General features: G+C 47.0%; 1 protein-coding gene and 1 pseudogene across 1 annotated transcript in view; both read left to right on the forward strand.

Annotated features, from left to right (window-relative positions):
* The first annotated feature begins 7,909 nt into the window (after positions 1 to 7,909).
* Positions 7,910 to 8,821, forward strand: LOC126941924 (uncharacterized; annotated as a pseudogene).
* A 606-nt stretch (positions 8,822 to 9,427) lies between these two features.
* Positions 9,428 to 22,023, forward strand: part of TMEM147 (transmembrane protein 147) — a 136,116-nt gene continuing 123,520 nt past the window's right edge. The window contains exon 1 of the mRNA XM_050768827.1: positions 9,428 to 9,431. The gene's annotated coding sequence lies outside the window, so the exon portion shown is untranslated. The remainder of the gene's footprint in view (positions 9,432 to 22,023) is intronic.

Consider the following 22,023-nt stretch of genomic DNA (forward strand, 5'->3'; position numbering starts at 1 on the left):
ATGTATACTTAGCCAACCCATTCAGTATAAAACTCCTACCTCAAACCCTCTTTCTTCGAAGTGCCTGTCTTTGTTCTTGGCCAAAGGCACACTTCCCAGCCTGTGGGACAGCCACCTTGCAGGCTGTAACCCTTTATAAGAAACGAAGTCTTCGTCAGGCATGGTGCTGTGTGCTTGTAGTCTCAGCTACTCAGGAGGCTGAGGTGGGAGGACCACCTGAGCCCAGGAGGTTGAGGCTGCAGTGAGCTATGATTGTGCCACTGTACTCCAGCCTGGGCAACACAGTGAGATCCTGTGGAAAAAAAAGAAAGAAAAAAGAAGGAAGGAGGGAAGGAAGGAAGGAAGAGAGAGAGAAAGAAAAGAAAGAAAGATGGAGAAAGAAAGAAAGAAAGAAAAGAAAGAAAGAAAGAAAGAAAGAAAGAAAGAAAGAAAGAAAGAAAGAAAGAAAGAAAGAAAAGGAAGGAAGGAAAAAGAAAGAAAAGAGAGGAAGGAAGGAAGAAAGGAAGGAAGGAGGGGAGGGAGAGAGAAAGAGAGAAGGGGAGAAGAGAAAAGAGAAGAGAACAGAGAGAAGAGAAGAGAAAGAAAGGAGGAAAGAGAAAAAGGAAATCACAGTCTCCTCCCCTTTTCTACGTGTATAAATTCAGTGAGTTTTAAGTGATCGCTGTTTATCAGTCTCTGGCCTGTCTTGCTGCAATGGTCAGCTACATGGAGCCAGGCCTTGTCCACCGCTGAATCCCCAGCACCGGCGAGTGCTGTGACAGGGGCTGCTCAGCAAGTCCTCGCTGAATGGGTGTGGAGACGCGTGGCCATTCTCCTGCCTTGCTTTTTTCCACTGAACAGTACATGTCAGGGCCTGGTCTACATTGGCATACGTGGACCTGCCTCGTTCTTTGTAACAGGTGTGTGGGATTCCTACCATGTGGAAGCTCCACGATCTTTATTTAACCAGAGCCTTTACTGATAGACACTTTGCTCCCGATTTTTTATTATCACAAAACAAACAACAACAACAACAACAACAATAAAAAACAGAAAAGTATATCCATACAATAAATCTGTAGATATCAGCTTCTTGGATCAAATAGTATGGAATGTTTCATTTCAGTTTTTTTTGTTTTGTTCTGTTTTCTTTCCTTCTTTTTTTTTTTTTTTCCTTTCTTTTTTTGACATGGAATCTCTCTCTGTCACTCAGGCTGGAGTGCAGTGGTGGAATCTCAGCTCACTGCAACTTCCTCCTCCCAGATACCAGCGATTCTTCTGCCTCAGCCTCCCAAGTAGCTGGGATTACAGGTGTGCCTCACCATGTCTGGCTAATTTTTGTACTTTTAGTGGAGACGGGGTTTTGCCATGTTGGCCAGGTTGGTCTTGAACTCCTGACCTCAAGTGATCTGCCCACCTCAGCCTCCCAAAGTTCTGGGATTATAGGCATGAGCCACTACCCCCGGGCCGGAGTGTTTCATTTTGAAAGATGTCATCAAATCACAGTCCCCAGAGAAGTCCCCAGAGAATCGCAATCCCCAGAGTCACAGGGAGATGGGAGAAAAGAGGAGCAGATGAGGCCAGACACTGCTGCAGACAGAAGGCCCGTGGAGCAGAACTTACAGGACACTGGGAGGACTCTAGCTTTGATCAGAGAGGTGAAGAGCCTCTGTGGGGTTTTGAGTAGGGAATGGATGTGGCCTACTTACGTTTTTATTTATTTATCTATTTTGAGACAAGTTCTCACTCTGTCACCCAGGCAGGAGAACAGTGGTATAATCACGAGTCACTGCAGCCTCAACCTCCTGGGCTCAAGTGATCCTCCCACCTCAGCCCCTTCAGTAGCTGGGACTACAGGCACGTGCCACCACACCCGGTTAATTTTTTTTATTTTTTGTAGAGACAGGGTTTCGCTATGCTGCCCAGGCTTGTCTTGAACTCCTGGGCTCAAGCGATCCTCCCGCCTTGGCCTCCCAAAGTTTTGGGATTACCGGTGTGAGCCACTGCACCCAGCCCTGCTTGTGCTTTTATAAGACCATTCTGGCTGCTGTGTGGTGTGAAGTAGGGGGCCAGAGAGTAGACGCTGAAGAGACACAGTGCTTACAGCCTGGACCAGGGCTGTGCTGAGAAGTGGCTGGATTGGGGAGCTATTCTGAAGACAGGGTGGAAAGGATTTGCTGGTGGGGTAAGTGTCAGATAAAGACAAGAATCAGAGATCTCTCAGGGCCTGAGCAACTGGAAGGACGGGGTGGAAGAGTCTGTGTAATGGGTGCCCCGTTCCCAAGATGTTGGCACCATGGGCCTGCAGGGGCAGCAGCTGGTAGAGGGGAGGCATCTGGTAAACTCCCTTTCTCAACTGATAAGGTTTCCTGATCTTAGCCTGTCAGGGTGATTTCAAAACAGGTACAGCTGGACTGCAGCAGGCTGAACTGTAAGGAAGGGCCAGCCTACAGGCAAATGAGGGCAGTAACTAACTCAAATCCTGTCCCCCAGCTAGGCCCACACTCCTCCTTTCCCTCTACTTCCTTCCCCTGTTGGTGCATGCTGGTGCCCAGGTGCCCATACAGCTGGAGACACCTGTGTTCTCTTCCTTTTTTTTTTTTTTTTTTTTTTTTGATACTGAGTCTCACTCTGTCACCCAGGCTGGAGTACAGTGGTGTAATCTCAGCTCACTGCAACCTCCGCCTCCTGGGTTCAAGCAATTCTTCTGCCTCAGCCTCCTGAGTAGATGGGATTACAGGTGCCTGCCATCACGCCTGGCTAATTTTTATATTTTTAGTTGACATGGGGTTTCAGCGTGTTGGCCAGGGTGGTCTCGAACTCCTGACCTCAAGTGATCTGCTGCCTCAGCCTCCCAAAGTGCTGGGATTACAGCACTTTGGCATGAGCCCGTGGGCCCAGCGTGTTTTTGTGTGTGTGTGTTTTTTTTTTTTTTTAAGAGACGGAGTCTGGCTCTGTCGCCCAGGCTGGAGTGCAGTGGCACGATCGTAGCTCACTGCAGCCTGGAACTCCCGGGCTCAAGCAGTTCTCCCACTTCAGCTTCCTGAGTAGCTGGGAAGACAAGCATGCACCAGCACCCTCAGCTAATTTTTTTAATTTTTTGTAGAGATGAGCTACCGCTATGCTGCCCAGGCTGGTCTCAAACAACTGAGTTCAAGCAATCCTTCTGCCTTAGCCTCCCAAAGTGCTGGGATTACAGGCATGAGCCGCCACATCTGGCCCCCTTTTATCTTAAAATGCTTCCCAGTCATTCTGTCTGGGGTGCCCCATCTCTGACCTTTACCGTATCTGTCATTGCAGGATGCTGACAAGGACGGTGTGGCTGCTCAAAGTGGGTTTCTGTTGTCAAGATACCACAAGGGCGTGGAACCAGAAGGGGGCTGTCAGATTCTGACTGGCTGTAGTAGCTTATCAGAACGTATCACAGATCAGGAGAGGACGATATAATCAACAGATGAGTCAACCATCAACTGAGGGCAAACAGCTTCAAAGTAAAGTCAGCACTTTCCAGCTGGCTCCAGTGCACTCTCCCTGTGGCCGCAGGCAGAGCAGCCAGGGCCCCTCCTCCAGCCTCCTTTCCATCCTTCCAACACAGCAGCTTCTCCCATCTCAGAGCTTCAGGGCTTCAGATATCCTTGGTGCTGAGGCCTAGGTTCCATGAGGTCAAAGGGAGAATTCAGGCCAGGCACAGTGGCTCATGCCTGTAATTCCAGCACTTTGGGAGGCCGAGGTGGGTGGATCACCTGAGCTCAGGAGTTTGAGACCAGCCTGACCAATATGGTGAAACCTTGTCTCTACTAAAAATACAAAAATTAGCCAGGTGTGGTGGCGAGCGCCTGTAATCCCAGCTACTCAGGAGGCTGAGTCAGGAGAATTGCTTGAACCAGGGAGGTGGAGGTTGCTGTGAGCCGAGATCGCCACCACACTCCAGCCTGGGCAACAGAGTGAGACTCCATCTCAAAAAAAAAAAAAAAAAAAAAAGGAGAATTCAGACTAAGCTGTTCTGCAGCATCCCAAGGCTGTGTTGACCTCACGTACAGCTGCATCATGGGAGTGGGCGGTGCGACGTCTCAAGTCCAATTCAACTGAGCCATGGTTCAGGCTAAGTTCCCACTGGTGCCCCTACCTGGAACGCTCTTCAGATAGTGGCTCCTTCTCACCCATTCAAATGTCTCAGGCCTTTCCTGACAGGCCCTGCCCATCGCTCTCTCTCTCAATTTCCCTGCTTGCTTTCGTTGTTGTTGTCATTGTTGTTTGGTGTTTTGTTTTTTGTTTTTGGCAGAGTCTTCCTCTGTCACCCAGGCTGGAGTGCAGTGGCACAATCTTGGCTGACTGCAATCTCTGCCTCCCAGGTTAAGGTGATTCTCCTGCCCCAGTCTCCCACGTAGCTGGGATTACAGGTGCCCGCCACCATATCCGGCTAATTTTTGTATTTTTAGTAGAGACAGGATTTCACCATGTTGGCCAGGCTGGTCTCAAACTCCTGACCTCAAGTGATGTGCCTGCCTCAGCCTCCCAAAGTGCTGGGGTTACACGTGTGAACCACCACACCTAGCCAATTTCTTTTCTTTCTCTCCCTTTTCCCCCCACAGACAGGACCACTGGATTGGAGTGGTACCATCATAGTTCATTTTAATTTCCAACTCTTAGGCTCAAGTGATCCTCCCGCCTCAGCCTCCTGAGTATCTGGGACTACAGGTGTGCATCACCATGCCTGGCTAACTTTTTATTTTTATCTTTCTTTTGTAGAGACAAGGGTCTCACTATGTTGCCCAGGCTGGTCTCAAACACCCAGCCTTAAACAATTCTCCTCCTGCCTCAGCCTCTTAAGTAGCTGGGATTATAGGTGTGAGCCACTACGCCTGACTTTTTATTTCATTTTTTGTAGAGATGTGGTATCACTATGTTGACCAGGCTGGTTTTAAACTCCTGGCCTCAAGCAGTCCTCCCACCTGGGCCTCCCAAAGCGTTGAGATCACAGATGTGAGCCACCTTGCCTGGCCTACTTCCTTTCTTCCTGTGAAATTGCCTTGCTGGTTTGTCTACTTGTTTTCTGTCCATCCTGTTTACTCTTGTCTCTATCTCCTAGAACAGTACCTCGCACAGAGTAAGGGTCCCTTGTGTTTTGTGACAGGGAAGCAGTGTGGCTTGTTGGAGAGGAGCCACATACCCCCGCCCCCCCATTCATACATGGTGTGACTCAGCCTGAACGATTGCTCCGTTGAGTTGGATTTGAGATGTTGCACTGCCCTCTCCCATGACGCAGCTGTGTGTGAGGTCAGCACAGCCTTGGGGTGCTGCCAAACAACTTAGTTTGAATTCTCCCTTTGACCTCATTGGAACCTAGACCTCAGCACCAAAGATGGCCCCATACCAGTAGCCTGGGCAACAGAATGCAGATAAAGGACAGAAGATAAAAGGCGCAGGTTCTGACACACTCTTTGCTTGTGTCATCAGTTACCAAGCACTCACAGGCACATCCAGCCTCCATCCTTACATTCCACAAGGATTTGAGTGTCTGTTATAGGCAAGGGACAGTGCTAGGTTTTTTTTCTAAAAACCAACTTCGGACTGGGCATGGTGGCTCACACCTGTAATCCTAGCACTTTGGGAGGCTGAAGCAGGTGGATTGCCAGAGCTCAAGAGTTCGACAACAGCCTCGGCAACGTGGTGAAACCCTGTCTCTACCAAAAATACAAAAAATTAGCCAGATGCAGTGGCGTGCACCTGTGGCCCAGCTACTCGGGAGGCTGAGGTGTGAGGATCGCTTGAGCCCAAAAGGTCAAGGCTGCAGTGAGCTGTGATCGCACCACTGAACTCTAGCCTGGGCAACAGAGTGAGACCCTGTCTCAAAACAACAATAGCAACAACGAAAGAAAGAAAGAAAGAGAGAGAGGGGGAGGGAGTGAGTGAGTGAGGGAGGGAGAGAGAGGGAGAGAGACAGAAAGAGAGAGAGAGAGAGAGAAAGAAAGAAAGAAAAGAAAGAAAGAAAGAGAAAGAAAGAGAGAGAGAGAGAAGGGAAGGGAAGAAGGGGGAGAGAGAAAGAAAGAAAGAGATAGAAGGGAAGGGAAGAAGGGGGAGAAAGAAAGAAAGAAAAAGAAAGAAAGAAGGAAGGAAGGAAGGAAGGAAGGAAGGAAAGGAAAGAAGGGAGAGAGAGAGAAAGGAAGGAAGAAAGGAAGAAAGGAAGGAAGGAAGGAAGGAAAGGAGGGAGGGAGGAAGGGAAGGAAGGAAGGAAAGAAGGAAGGAAGGAGGTGAGAGATGGATGTGTGTGTGCAGTCGTATGGGATAATTGCCTGTGGGAAGGAAACAGAATGCAGCCTCTTGGAATGCAGGGGTAGGAGGAAGCCTGAAAAAGCTGTTCAAATTTGGATTCTGGGCCAAGCATGGTGGCTTACGCTTGTAATCCCAGCACTTTGGGAGGCAAGGCAGGCGGATCACTTGAAGTCAGGAGTTCGAGACTAGCCTGGCCAACATGGTGAAATCCCGTCTACAAAAGATACGAAAATTAGCCAGGCGTGGTGGTACAATCCTGTAATCCCACTACTCGGAAGGCTGGGGTAGGAGAATCACTTGAACTAGGGAGACAAAGTTTGTAGGGAGCTGAGATCACACCACTGAACTCCAGCCTGGGCGATAGAGCAAAACTCTGTCTCAAAATAAATAAATAAATAAACAAACAAACAAATAGGACTCTGGGTGAAATAAGTCTGCTGGGGGCAAAATGTGGTGGGAGACCCAGAAGGTCAAGCTGCTTTAGAAAGAGCTCAACTGCTGACTTTCCTCTTTTTGACCACATGACTCTTCCAGGTATAAAAGCCTGCCGCTGGTGGAAAAGGAAAAGGTGGTCCAGTTAGACCAGATGCTGCCTGCTTCTGAAACCAGACATTTTGAAAACCCATCCATCTACCTGCAGGAAGAGGCAAGGGATCTGACCTCGCTTGGGCTCAGAGAAGAGGTTGCTGGGACCATAACCCCAGGGAGAGACAGGATGGAAGGAGAGCATGCAGGGAGCAGAGGACAGGGCTACTCTCCAAGGAGGAGAGGGAAAAGGCCACAGAAATGGGAAAGGGGCCAGGACAAGTCAGTGGAGAGATGGTCAGGGCCTGGCCGGGAGGAGCAGGAGGAAGGCGGTGGAGCTCAGCCCCACGGCAGCAGGACCGCTCCCATTCATCTGGTCCTCTACTTCTGAAATTCTGGAATGCAGAATGAAACGTACAGATGGGCCAGCGGTGATATGTTATCTATCATAGGTTAAGGCCTCAAGTTTTATTTTATTCATTTTTAAACTTTTTTTTTTTTTTTTTTTTTTTGAGACAGGGTCTTGCTCTGTCGCCAAGGTTGGTGTGCAGTGGTGCCACCATGGTTCACTGTAACCTTGAAACCCTGGGCTCAAGTGATCCTCCTGCCTCAGCCTCCAGAGTAACCAGGACTACAGGCGCATACCACCATACCAGCTAATTTTTTAACGTTTTGTAGAGAAAGGCTCTCCCTGTGTTGCCCAGGCTGGTCTTGAACTCCTCGACTCAAACAATCCTCCCGTCTTGGCTTCCCAAAGTGTTGCGATTACAGGCACGAGCCACTGCTCCCAGCCACAAGTTTTATTTTAAATGTCTACCTTTCAATGATCAGGTCGAGGAGAGGCGTGCAGTGGCACTATCTCGGTTCACTGCAACCTCCAGCACCTGGGTTCAGGTGATTCTTCTGCCTCAGCCTCCCGAGTAGCTGAGACTACAGGCACGTGCCACCACTCCCGACTAATTTTTGTATTTTTAGTAGAGTCAGGGTTTCACCTTGTTAGCCAGGTTGGTCTCGAACTCCTGACCTAAAGTGATCTGCCTGCCTCAGCCTCCCAAAGTGCTGAGATTACAGGCATCAGCCACCGCGCCTAGCCTCATTGTCTAGTTTTTACCAACCAAGAAGACGATGAGATATGCCAGAGGGCCCTGTATCTGCTATGAGAACTTCCCCCAAGAGCAGCTGGCCGTGGTGCTGCAGCTGGAGCTGTGCTTGGAGCTCTTCTTCATCCCCATAGTGGTCACCACCTTCTGCCACCTGGCACTTTGTGCAGATCATGCTCTCCTGGCCCCAAGTGGGGACCTGGAGGTGCAGGAGAGCCAGGAGACTGGCTGCCATGATCCTCTTCAACTTCCTGGTCTGTTTGGACCCTACACTTTGTCTACCATGGTGGGTTCCCCCAGTGGAAGAGTCAAATTGGTGGGCGGGCGCAGTGTTGCTCAGTGCTCTCAATGCTGCATTGACCCCTTGATTTTCTTTATTTTTGTTTTTGTTTCTATTTTGTTTTGTTTTGTTTTTGAGACGGAGTCTCGCTCTGTCGCCTGGGTTGGAGTGCAGTGATGTGATCTTGGCTCACTGCAACCTCTGCCTCTCAGGTTCAAGCGATTCTCCTGCCTCAGCCTCCTGGGTAGCTGGGATTACAGGCCCCCACAACCACACCTGGCTAATTTTTGTATTTTTAGTAGAGACGGGTTTTCACCATGTTGGTCAGGCTGGTCTCGAACTCCTGACCTCAAGTGATCCACCCACCTTGGCCTCCCAAAGTGTTGCAATTACAGGCATAAACCACCATGCCCAGCCTAACCCTTTGATTTTCTGTTTCTCTTCCTCCACGTGCACAAAGCCTTTGACAGAGGGCCACAGAGGCGGCAGCATGGGGGGTCTCACTGTCTGGGTAGTGGTGAAAGCGCTGGAGAGCCAGGTGCAGAGAGAAGATGCAGATCTTAGGGATAGCCAATGTCACCTTCACAGGAGATTAGAGGCGCCAGCTTGGGGTAACTTTTTGGGGAAGAAGGGCTCAAAAAGAGGAATGATGAAACAGAACTAAGGTGAGTTCAGAGGTAAAGGAGAGTAGTAGATAGCTCAAAGCCAACTCAGCCATTGAGTGAGTGTTCCTTCGTGTCTGTGATATATTCCATTTTCTTTTATTTTTTTTCTTTTTTGTTTTGCTTTGTTTTGTTTGTTTGTTTGTTTTAGAGACAGGGTTTCCCTCTGTCTCCCAGGCTGGAATGCAGTGGTGTGATCACATCTCACTGCAGCTTCAAACTCATGGGCTCAAGCCATCCTCCTGCCTCAGCCTCCTGATTAGCTGGGACCCCAGGTGCACGCCACCATACCCGGCTAATTGTTTATTTTTTATTGAGACAGGGTTTCACTATGTTGCCTAGGATGTTCAACAACTTCTGCCTTCAAGCGATCTTCCCTCCTGGGCCTCCCCAAGTGCTGAGATTACAAGCGTGAGCCACCACACCCAGCCTATAACATTTTCTTCATTATGGCTGGTACTACCTCGTGGTAAACCACAAGCCTTTTTATCCTGTAATATCAGAATCTTGGAATTCTTTATCTTCCCTATTCTGTATCTAGAAGATGGTAGCATTCACTTATCTGCCGCAGAGCTCTTAATTCTATCCTTGGCTCCGATTCAGAAAGGGGGGTTCCTCATGCTGGATCTGAACAACCCAGCACAGGCAAGTCTGGGGAGCAAGGCAGGAGCCTGCATGTGGACTCAAAGGACCAGCACCCAAAACAAAGCAGTGACTGTTACAGGTGGACAAACTGGGCAAGAGAAGCAACAGTCCTTCAGAGCAGAGTCCACGTGGTGGGAAGAAACAGGTCATGATACTTTTTAGTGGTTACCTCCTATTGTGTTTGTGCCTTCTTTTTTCCTTTCTCAGTCTTGCCAAGAGGTCCATTAATCTGTCTTTTCAGAAAACCAAGATCCTTTCTGGCATTTATCTCTGTTTTCTTGTTGCATTAATTTCTAATCTTATCTTTATTGTTTCCTTCGTTTTACTTTATTCAGTCTCCTCTGTTGCTCCTTTTCTAACATGTTAACTTGAGCGCTCATTCATTTTAGCCTTTCTTCTTTGTTAATGTAAGCATTTAGTGCATTGGACAGATTTCCCTCTAAGAACAGCTTTAGTGGGATGTCACAAGTTTTGATTTGCAGAATTCTCATTATTTTGAGTTCTAAATAGGCTCCAAATTCCATGTGATTTTTTTCTTTGACTCTCGACTTTGGAAATGTATCTTAATTTTCAAACACAGAATTTTTTCCCCTTTATTCTTTTGTTACTCATTTCTAACTAGAGAGTGCTGTTTCAATGGTATCGGTCTTTCGAAATTTGCTGAGAATTGTTTTTTGGCTTGGAATATAAACAGTATTCTAGTATTCCAGTAATGAAAAGAAGAGAGATTCTGCAATTGTTGGGTGCCATCTTCTCTGTATATATCTTAGATCGAACTTGTTAATTTATGATGTTCAAATTTTCATAACCTTTGTAAACATTTTCATCTATTTAATCTATCAGTTACATGAAGAGGTGCATTACATGCTCCTTCTATCATGGTAATTTGTCTATTTCTCCTTGTAGTTCTGTCTCCCTGGTGAACTGAAACTTTCAAAATTCCTTCTGCCTTAACACTGATTTTGTCTGATATTAACAGAGCCACATCGACTTCGTTTTTAGTTATTATTTGCCTAGTCCATCTCTGTCCATCCTTTTACATTCAACCTTGCTATATCTTTTTTTTTTTTTTTTTTTTTTGAGACAAAGTCTCGCTCTGTGCCCCAGGCTGGAGTGCAGTGGCGCACTCTCGGCTCACTGCAAGCTCCGCCTCCCGGGTTCACGCTATTCTCCTGCCTCAGCCTCCCGAGTAGCTGGGACTACAGGCGCCCGCCACCGCTCCCAGCTAATTTTTTGTATTTTTAATAGAGACGGGGTTTCACCATGGTCTCGATCTCCTGACCTTGTGATCCGCCCGCCTCGGCCTCCCAAAGTGCTGGGATTACAGGCGTGAGCCACCGCGCCCGGCCATCTTTATGTTTTAAATGTGCTTTTCCTAAGCAGTGTATAGAGAGGTTGGATTTTTTTATAATCCAGTCTGACAATTGGACAATATTTGTCTTTTAACTATATTATTTTGTCCATGTATAGTTATAAAATAATAATTTCCAATATATTTGAATTTATTTCTGTCATCTTATTTTAAATTCTTTTAGTGAAGTATGTACATATATTGAAATATAGATGCATTCCGTATGTATTAGTCCATTCTCACGCTGCTAGTAACGACGTACCCGAGACTGGGTAATTTACAAAGAAAAGAGGTTTAATTGACTCACAGTTCCACAGGGCTGAGCAAGCCTCAGAAAACAGAATCGTGGTAGAAGGGAAAGTGCACAGGTCCTTCTTCACATGGCAGCAGCAAGAAGTGCAGAGCAAAATGGAGGAAGCCATCTGATAAAACCATCAGATCTCCTGAGAACTCCCTCACCATCGGAGAACAGCATGAGGACAACCACCCCACGATTCAATTACCTCCCACCTGGTTCCTCCCATGACACTTGGGATTAAGGGAACTGCAATTCAAGATGAGGTTTAGGTGGGGACATAGCCAAACCATATCACCATGCATAGCCAAATAACAAGTGTATAGGCCAAATAAATTATCACAAATATCACAGAGTGAACACACCTATTTAAGAAAAAGCGAAATGTCTACCATCTTATTTTGTACTTTTTATTTCCCTCATCTTTTATTTTATTGTATATTTTATTTTATTTTATTTTCAGACACAGTCTCACTCTGTTGCCCAGGCTGGAGTTTGACAGCATTATCTCAGCTCACTGCAACCTCCACCTCCTGGGTTCAAGCAATTCTTGTGCCTCAGCCTCCCGAGTAGCTGGAATTACAGATGTGTGCCACTATGCCTGACTAATTTTTGCATTTTTAGTAGAGACGGGATTTCACCATGTTGACCAGGCTGGTTTGAACTCCTGACCTTAGGTGATCCACCCACCTCAGCCTCCCAAAGTGCTATGATTACAGGTGTGAGCCACCTTGCCCGGCCGTCCCTCATCTTTTAATGTTTCTTTTTTTCTGCTCTCTAGCCTTCTTTTGGGATTCAGTTTGTTTATTTCTTTTCTTTCTCATTTCATTTATTCCTCCATTGACTTCGAAACTGTATGTTCTGTTTCCATTATTTGGTGGTTATTTTAAACTCTGTAAGATGTTAGGACTTCCTCGGTGAGTTCCTCCCTCCCTCCCTTCCTTCTTCCCTTTGATACCACACATCAAGGAAAAACCAACCCAAGTGGCTTCAAACTATGTGAATCTAGGGCAGCATTTCTCAAAGCACGGTCTGTGAGGTCAAAACTATTCATAATGCTATTAAGATGCTGATTGCTCTCTTCACCTTCATTATCGCACAAATAATGTGCACAGTGGAGGTTTTGAGAGCTACGTGACGTGATATCATGACGGAATGAATGCAGACCAGATAGGAAAATACAGCTGTCTTCTATTAAGCCAGGCATTAAAGAGATCTGCAAAAATGTAAAACAATGCCACTGTCACGAATTTTTTGAAGATATAGTTGTTTTTTTCTAGGAACGTGTTATTTATATTAACATGTAATGTCTTTATGGTTATTATTATTATAAGATAATACACATTTTAAAATTTTTCTGTTCTAACTTTGTTGGTTTGGGTTTTTTGATACGCAGTTTCACTCTTGTTGCCAAGGCTGGAGTGCAGTGGTGTGATCTCGGCTCACTGTAACCTCTGTCTCCTGGGTTCAAGCGATTCTCCTGCCTCAGTCTCCCAAGTAGCTGAGATTACAGGCATGCACCACCACATCCGGCCATTTTTTTGTATTTTTAGTAGAGACGGGGTTTCACCATGTTGGCCAGGATGGTCTCAAACTTCTGACATCAGGTGATCCACCCACATTGGCCTCCCAAAGTGTTGGGATTACAGGCATGAGCCACTGTGCCTGGCCCCGTTTTAACTTTGAATATGGTTAATGTAAACAGATATAGCCTACCTAAACAGAAGCTCTTTGGGGTCCTCAGGAATTTCCTTTTTTTTTTTTTTTTTTTTTTTTTTCATTTGAGATGGAGTCTCGCTCTGTCACCCAGGCTGGAGTGCAGTGCAGTGGCGTGATCTCGGCTCACTGCAGCCTCTGCCTCCTGGGTTCAAGCGATTCTCCTGCCTCAGCCTCCCGAGTAGCTGAGATTACAGGCACATGCCACCATGCCTGGCTAATTTTTGTATTTTTAGTAGAGACAGGGTTTCACCATGTTGGTCAGGCTGGTCTCAAACTCCTGACCTCGTGATCCGCCCACCTCAGTCTTCCAAAGTCCTGAGATTACAGGCGTGAGCCATGGCGCCCACAGGAATTTTCTTTTATTCTTTTCTTTTCTTTTTTTTGAGACAGTGTCTCACTCTATCACCCAGGGTGAGTACAGTGGCATGAACACAGCTCACTGCAGCCTCGTCTTCCCAGGCTGAAGCGATCCTCCCACCTCAGTCTCCTGAGTAGCTGGGATTACGGGTGCACGCCACCATGCTCAGCTAATTCTTGTATTTTTTGTGGAGATGGGGTTTTGCCGTGTTGCCCGGACTGGTCTCAAACTCCCCAAGCTTAAGCAATCAGCCTGCCTCAGCCTCCCAAAGTGTTGGGATTGGAGGGGTGAGCCACCACACCCACCCCCTCAGTAATTTTCAAGAGTATAAACCGGCCCTGAGATCCACAAGTTTGAGAATTGCTGAGCTGGTGAAATGACAGACAGGCTTACTCTGCTAAGTGCAATTGTGCACATATAAAACATTCTGCTACCTGATATGTGTTTAATGATTCAAAATTTCATAAAGTCCAATGCCACTTAAGCTCTCAAAGTGAGTTTAAAGTCTGCCTGGTAAAATGCAAAGCTTGTTGAGGTATTAAATATGAGACTTAACAAACAGAACTATTTCATGAGGATATAAAGAAGTAACAAAGCCAAAACTGGCTTAGATGGATGGGATGTAATCTCTCCGCACAGACCTGTATTCACCACGTTATGCTAGTTCCTGTTCTAAAGATGTTTTTGTTTGTTTGTTTGCTTTGTTTTTTTGTTTTTTGTTTTTGTTTTGAGGCAGAGTCTCGCTCTGTCGCCCCGGCTGCTGCAATGAAGTGGCATGATCTTGGCTCACTGCAACCTCTGCCTCCCAGGCTCACGTAATTCTCATGCCTTAGCTTCCTGAGTAGCTGGGATTACAGGCATGCGCCACCACACCTGGCAAATTTTTGTATTTTTAGTAGAGATGGCATTTCACCATGTTGGCCAGGCTGGTCTTGAACTCCTGGCCTCAAGTGATTCACCCACCTCAGCCTCTCAAAGTGCTGGAATTACAGGCGTGAGCCACCGTGCCCGGCCTGAGGATTCTTTAAATTGGAGTTTTTCTTCTTGTTTTATGGGGAAGGATTACTTCACCTACAATTAGGTGGAATATTAACCCAAACTGTATGTAGGATTTCCAATCTTAGAGGCTATAGGAACTGGCGAAGGAAGAAAGTGTAATACTAATTATATTTGTCCTATGTCATCCTGGGGAAAGTGCACATTTAATTCTTGTCAGCAAAGATTAAAGAAAGGTTTTCAGGGCAAAAGTTAGGAACAGGCTTAGTGTGTTTTATTTTGAACGGGGGAATTCACAAAGCCTTTGTGAAAGCCTCAATTTTACTGTCAGACTGCTTGATAGCATCTACTTCATATAATATAGGGCAATTCAACTAGTTCCGTTGCACCTCCCCAGTAAATAAATGGTTCCTGGGGCATTGTGTTAAGCAAGGAACACAAGTTTGAAGGTTACCAGCAAGGCTCCCCTCAGCCCTCTCTGGTTTGCAGGTTAATGGTGGGGAGAGTGAGTGTCCACTGGAAAGGGACTGTGATGTGAAGTCAGGTCACTTGGTTTCTGTAAACTTATGGGAGACCTTTCTCCTAAAGATGGGCTCAAGATGCCACCATTTACAATGTTACTCTCAATGACCTTGGGGAAGTCCTGCTCCTAGGGGTGAGACACAGTGATAAGAGGGAAGGGTGTACCAGGCACAGTGGCTTATGCCTGTAATTCCAGCAATTTGGGAGGCGGAGGCAGGCGGATCACCTGAGGCCAGGAGTTTGAGATGAGCCTGGCCAATATGGCAAAACCCCATCTTTACTAAAAATATAAAAATTAGCTGAGCATGGTGGCATGCAACTGTAATCCCAGCTACTTGGGAGGCTGAGACAGGAGAATCACTTGAATCTGAGAGGCAGAGGCTGTAGTGAGCCAAAATCACGCCACTGCATTCCAACCTGGGCAATAAGAGTAGACACTCCGTCAAAACAAAAAACAAAAAACAAAAAAAAACAAACAAACAAAAAAAAAAAAAAAAACAAGAGGAAGGGGTGGAAGAGTGTACTGATTGGTGGACCCTGAGGATTGCAATTTTATCATAGTATGCTCTACAGTCTCTTTTCAAAAATGAACCAGTAATCAGAGGTGGCACTGGTTGGTTTGGCCTTCTTGGCAGCATCCCTTCCTCCTTAGAAACTGCATCCCTCCCTTGCCCTCTACCATGTGGTTTGGTGGAGCTGACTTCACCCCTAGCTCCTGCTCCAGGGGCACATGTGAAACCACGACCCTGATCAACTGCAGTTCGTCCTCTGACCAAGTGATGGTTCACACTTGGGTGCATGACTCAATCCAGACCAATGAAAGATGGACCTAGGCTGGGCGTGGTTGCTCACATCTGTAATCCCAGCACATGGGAAGGCTGAGGCAGGTGAATCACTTGAAGTCAGGAGTTTGAGACCAGCCAGGCCAACGTGGTGAAACCCCATCTCTACTAAAAATACAAAAATTAGCTGAGCGGTGTGGTGCGTGCTTTTCGTCCCAGCTACTTGGCAGGCTGAGGCAGAAGAATCGCTTGAACACAGGAGGCAGAGGTTGCAGTGAACCAAGATCATGCCACTGCACTCCAGCCCGAGTGACAGAGTGCATCCACTCTGGACCCAGCCATTTTTTTGTTTGTTTTGTTTTTTGTTTTTGTTTTTGTTTTTGAGATAGAGTCTCGCCAGGCTGGAGTGCAGTGGCACAATCTCGGCTCACTGCAACCTCTGCCTCCCGGGTTCAAGCGATTCTCCTGCCTCAGCCTCCTGAGTAGCTGGGACGAAAAGCGCGCACCACACCGCTCAGCTAATTTTTGTATTTTTAGTAGAGATGGGGTTTCACCATGTTGGCCAGGATGGTCTCGATCTCTTGACCTTGTGATCCGCCCACCTTTGCCTCCCAAAGTGCTGGGATTACAGGCATGAACCACTGCACTCAGTCAGCCCTTCTCTTTTAACCACTAGGAGAAAGAACATCTCTTCTACTGAACTTGAACTTGAAGGCTGGTCCCTCTCTTCTGGGGCCATTGTGAAGAGAGGCTGCCTAAGCCTGAAGTCAACTTAAAGGAAGGTGAAACAGAAAAAACCCCACATTCAGGCATTTGATGTCCTAAAGCAGATCTGCTCTGGGGATTTTTTAGATTTGAAAACCAAATATTCTACTTCCTTAGCTTAAAGCCAGTTTGAAGCCGAGATGGACATAATGTAATTGCTCTGCACAGTCATGTATGTTCATTGCTTTATGCTCGTCCTTGTTCTAAAGATTAGCCTTTTGCCCATTTTATTCATGCCTTTTGCCCATTTTCTAATTGAATTGCTTGGTTTTTTATTTGTTTTGCTATTGAGTTTTGTGAGATATTTATTTAGAGAGTCTCTCTCTGTTGTCCAGGCTGGGGTGCAGTGGCATGATCTCAGTTCACTGCAACTTCCGCCTCCTGGGTTCAAGTGATCCTCCCTCTTCAATCTCCTGAGTAGCTGGGATTACAAGTGTGCGCCATCACACCTGGCTAATTTTTGTATTTTTAATAGAGATGGGGTTTCACCATGTTGGCCAGGCTAGTCTCGAACTCCCGACCACATCAAGTTGATCAGTCCACCCCAGCCTCCCGAAGTGTTGGGATTACAGGCGTGAGCCACCGCACCGGCCAACACTGAGTCGTATTTCTTTAGGTTTTTGTGGTTGATGTTCCCATTATGCTTCTCCCTCACTGAATCTCCTACCTTCTTCATCAGAGGCAGCATCATACTGGACTTTAAGTTCATCCTTCCTGTCCATGATTTTAAATTGTACCTTGCAAATATACTTTGCACCTAAACACTGTTTAGTATTCTTTTGTGTTACTTCAAATATCCATAAATACCTATAGTACAAGTCATTCTGCAATTAGCTACTTTCTACCCCACATCGTGCTTTTGCTATCTGGCCTCCATCACTGAACCTTACATATCTCATTGATTTCTTTTGTCTGCTCTAACAGTCCTTCATATTAATAAAACGAGTTTTATTTTTTTCCATTCTACTATTGATAGAAATTTAAATCACTTCCCATTCTTCGCCAGCATGGCAATGCTGCTTTAGACATCCACCAAGAGAGGAAATGAAACAGAATGCCTGAATGAATTATGAAAGCAGAACAAAGTCTGAAAGAATAATCAGGGCTTAAGATCTAGAAAGGATCAATGAGATTTGTGGGCACAGACTTTCAGGGGAAACAGAGGGCTAAGTGGCCTGAGAAATAGCTCAACTTTTGACCTTTCTCTTCCTAACACATAGCAAGCTCAAGTGTAAAAGTTCTTGGTTCCTGGGAGACCCTGAAATGGCAGAGGTGGCTCTATCTATGCACATTATTCAACAAGTTGGTAAAAGTCCACTTAAGGCTGATCACTAAGAGCTGTCTGCTTAGAAACAGGATGAAGCTAGATACCTAAAACACTCCCAGCACGTCCTGGGAGACGACACCCTGAGCTCCCACCTGGGAAAGGAAAAGGAGGAGAGACCCAGGTGACCACAGGTTCACTTTACTGGGGAACAAGGTTTTCTGACCTTCATTTCCAGTGCAGGAGGGAAACCAGAATAGTAAAAGATTAAGAAAATTGAACAAAACCTTGGAGAGAAATTGGTGGAGGGATGACAGAGGTTGAAATGGGAAGGCACCAATCCTCTTCAGAGCAGAGAATTGCCCTGAGCACAGAATGCTATATCATTTTCTCAAAGTCACAGAGCTGGGAATTGCCAAAAGTGGTATTGGGATCCAGATCTGCTCCCCTCATCACTTATTCTGCCTGGATTTCTCTTCAGAGTGGAGCAATGCCCTGGCATTCAACTCGCCTGTGATATGACAGTCCTCACACTCTGTGTGGCGACCTACCATGAGTGGTACCTGGGTGCTGTCTGCCTAGAGTTCATCCGTCCTTATTCTGGTAGCAGCATCCCAATTTTCCTCTAGTTAACCATTCCTCCTCTACTCTTGGTCTGTGGGATGTGGGGAGGGGGACGGGGGAGAAGGGGAGGTTGGCCCCATTGTAACTGCAGGGCATGCAACCCAGACTTCACAACCTCAGTCCATCTAGAGTCGATCTTTTCTAGACTCTTCTAGACTAATTCAGAAAGCAGCTTTCTCTTTCCACAGGGTGGTGACGAAGGCAGAAGGTAATCCTGGAGCTTGCTGCCACCACGCAGGAGGAATGTGCCTGAGAGCAAAGCCAGCATAGAGAAGCGGAGCTGAGACATGGAGACAGGAGGCTGAGAGTTTCATTTCAGCATATGGATCTCACCATTCCTGAAGCCACTTTCAACTCTTCAATTTCATAGCTTAGCTAATAAATTCCCATTTTTGCACAATTAGCTGAAGCAAGGTGTTTTGTTACCTAGAAGCAATGAACACAAACGTTTTTTAGATAACTTGTAAATAATAATAAAGGATAAATAATATAATAATAAAGAATAAAGGCATTTCCAGGGCCGGATGTGGTGGCTCACACCTGTAATCCCAGTACTTTGGGAGGCAGAGGCGGGCAGATCACTTGAGGTCAGGAGTTGCAGACCAGCCTGGAGAAACCCCGTCTCTACTAAAAATACAAAAATTAGCCAGGTGTGGTGGCACACACCTGTAATCCCAGCTATTTGGGAGGCTGAGGCAGGAGAATCGCTTGAACCTGGGAGGCGGAGGTTGCAGTGAGTTGAGGTCACACCACTGCACTCTAGCCTGGGCGACAGAGCAAGACTACATCTCAAAAAAGAAAAAGAATAAAGGCATTTCTGAATTGTATCTTTTATGATTTTAAAAAATAAGAGAAGAAATAAGAGAAGATTCAAAGCTAGCTGCGTAATGCTTTCACGAATGCACTCACATTCTGACATGCAAGGGTTAGAGTCACAGCCCATGGGCCAGGCATGGCATTTCACCCCAGTGTGCTGGCGACGGCCCTCCCTGCACCAATAAATCAGATGCCTGCTTAACAACGATTTCAATCAGAAGTGCATTCTGCGGTTTTGGAAGTTTCCACACATATTATCACTCCTCAGTCGTAAAACAATCTGATGAAGTTAGTTTCTATGCCTTTTTTCTGTGAGGGGTGGGGGGACAAAGTCTTGGTCTGTCACCCAGGCCGGAGTGCAATGGCACGATCTCGGCTCACTGCAACCTCCGTGGTTCAAGCGATTCTCCTGCCTCAGCCTCCTGAGTAGCTGGGATTACAAGTGTGCACCACCATGTCCAGCTAATATTTGTATTTTTAGTAGAGACGGGGTTTCACCATGCTGGCCAGGCTGATCTCAAACTCCTGACCTCAAATGATCTGCACACCTCGGCCTCCCAAAGTGCTGAGATGACAGGCCTGAGCCACTGCACCTGGCCCTGACTACACCTCTTCTATCAAGGACTTACGTTATTCTTTTTGGCCACCCGGAACCTCTGAACTCCCTGCTTGTGAATCTATGCCTGCCCAAGGGAGAAGCAGAAACTTGCTTTCTCAGAGTCGGCTCCCATCTAGGGCACAGGCATGTGACCAAAGTCCAGCCAATTAGCAAGCCCAGCTGGGGGCAGTGCTGCACAACTGTGGCGTTAGGCCGGGAGGCCACTCTAGGGAGCTGGCAGCACACAGCCAGCTGCCAGGGCGGCAGAGAGAGGTGCCGAGGGCGCGGCAGCAGTGCCCAACATGTGTGTAAACGGCAGAGTCTGTGCCAGTGGTGGAGGCAGTGGTGTCTGCAAGGGGAACATCCAGGCATACCCTCCAAGCCTGGTGTTCTGGCTGGTCTGGAGATTCCACAAGCTACCTAATACCCTTTAAAAACAAAATTCCTAGGCTGGGTGGGATGACTCACACCTGTAATCACAGTGTCTGGGGAGGCTGAGATGGGAGGATGGCTCCAAGTGGGAGGATCACTGGAGGCCAGGAGTTTGAGATCAGCCTGGGCAACATAGTGAGATCCCATCTCCATAAAAATAATTTTAAAATAAAATAAATAGGCTGAGCTTAGTGGCTCACACCTGTAATCCCAGCACTTTGGGAGGCCAAGGCAGACAGATCACCTGAGGTCAGGAGTTCGGGACCAGTCTGGCCAACATGATGAAACGCTGTCTCTACTAAAAATACAACTATTAGCCTGGTGTGATGGCAGGTGCCTATAATCCCAGCTACTTGAGAGGCTGAGGTGGGAGAATTGCTTGAACCTGGAAGGCAGAGATTGCAGTGAGCCGAGATCGCGCTACTGCTTTCCAGCCTGGATGATAGAGCAAGACTCCGTCTCAAAAAAAATAAAAAATAAATAAAATAGAATAAGAACAAAATTCCTTTCCTGCTTAACCTGGCAAGAGGAGTCTGTTGTCTGTAGTGGGAAGGCTGACGGACACAATCAGGAGAGCCTGGCAAGAGGAGTCTGTTGCCTGTAGTGGGAAGGCTGACGGACACAATCAGGAGAGCATCCAGGGTCTCCAGGTTGACAGTCCTCTGCAGCTGCATCCTGTCTGTGCTATCGGTCCCTCTGCCAGCTTCTTGGCCATGTGTGTGGCCCGGGAAGAATGCTGCCCTGCTGCACCTGCTGTGGCAACTGCCACTATGCGAGATGGCCAGGCTGCTCCAGCTCCCACGGTGGTTCGTGGTCTGTGCCTTTGTCAGTCTGGCTTCTCCTGGGGCAGCGGCTACCAGCTGGAATCTGGCGCAGGAACAGGGCTTTCCCTGTGCTTGCCTGCGCCTCGCACCATGGTCCTGGCCCCACGACGAATGAATCTGCCAGTCTCCACTCCCTTGTGCGCATTCTGTACTACAGCATGGGGTGTGGTGACAGGAACACTAAAGGATTGAATGCCCAGGATCCTGGAGGGGAATCGAAGCTGCTGGAGTTTCTGCCTGGGTCCTGGGGGAGCAGGAAACATTGTGGAGTACTTACTGTGGGCTCAGCACAGTTCCATCCTAATTAACCAATAATAATTGTATCTATGTACGGGATACAATGTGATGTTTTGATCCATGTTTACAACGCAGAATGATTAAATCAGGCTAATTAAACACATCCATCACCTCACATACTTATCCTTTTCTTGCAGTGTAAACTGCAAGATAAGAGATTTAAAATCTCTTTTCATGGCTTTGAAATATACATTACATTATTATTTATTATAGACACCATTATGTGCAATTGATCACTAAAGCTGATTCCTCCTAACTGAAACTTGGAAGCCTTCAGTCAGCATCTTCCCTTTCCCCATCCAGCCCCTTCCCCCAGCCTCTGGTAACCGGCATACTTCTCACTATGAGATCTGCTTCTAGGAGATCGGCTTTTTAAGATTCTTTATGTAAGTGAGATCATGCAGTATTTGTCTTTCTGTGCCTGGCTTATGACGCTTAGCAGAAGGCCCTCCAGGCTCAAATGACAGGGTTTCTTTCTTTTTCAAGGCTGGCTAGTATTCCATTGTATACCTACACCACATTTTCTTTTCTTTTCTCTTTTGACATGGAGTTTTTGCTCTGTTGCCCAAGCTGAAGTGCAGTGGCACGATCTTGACTCACTGCAACCTCCACCTCCTGAGTTCAAGCGATTCTCCCACCTCAGCCTCCCAAGTACCTGGGATTACAGGTGCCTGCCACCATGCCCATCTGAGTTTTGCATTTTTAGTAGAGATGCGCTTTCACCATGTTGGCCAGGCTGGTCTCGAACTCCTGACCTCAAGTGATCTCCCACCTTGGCCTCCCAAAGTGCTGGGATTACAGGCATGAGCCCCCGCGTCTGGCCCACATTTTCTTTAGCCATTGATCTGATGATGGATATCTAGGTTGCCTCCTCATCTTGGCCATTGTGAATAACACTGCAATGGACATGGGTGTG

Source organism: Macaca thibetana, chromosome 19 (genome assembly GCF_024542745.1).
Source record: "Macaca thibetana thibetana isolate TM-01 chromosome 19, ASM2454274v1, whole genome shotgun sequence".
NCBI lineage: Eukaryota > Metazoa > Chordata > Mammalia > Primates > Cercopithecidae > Macaca > Macaca thibetana.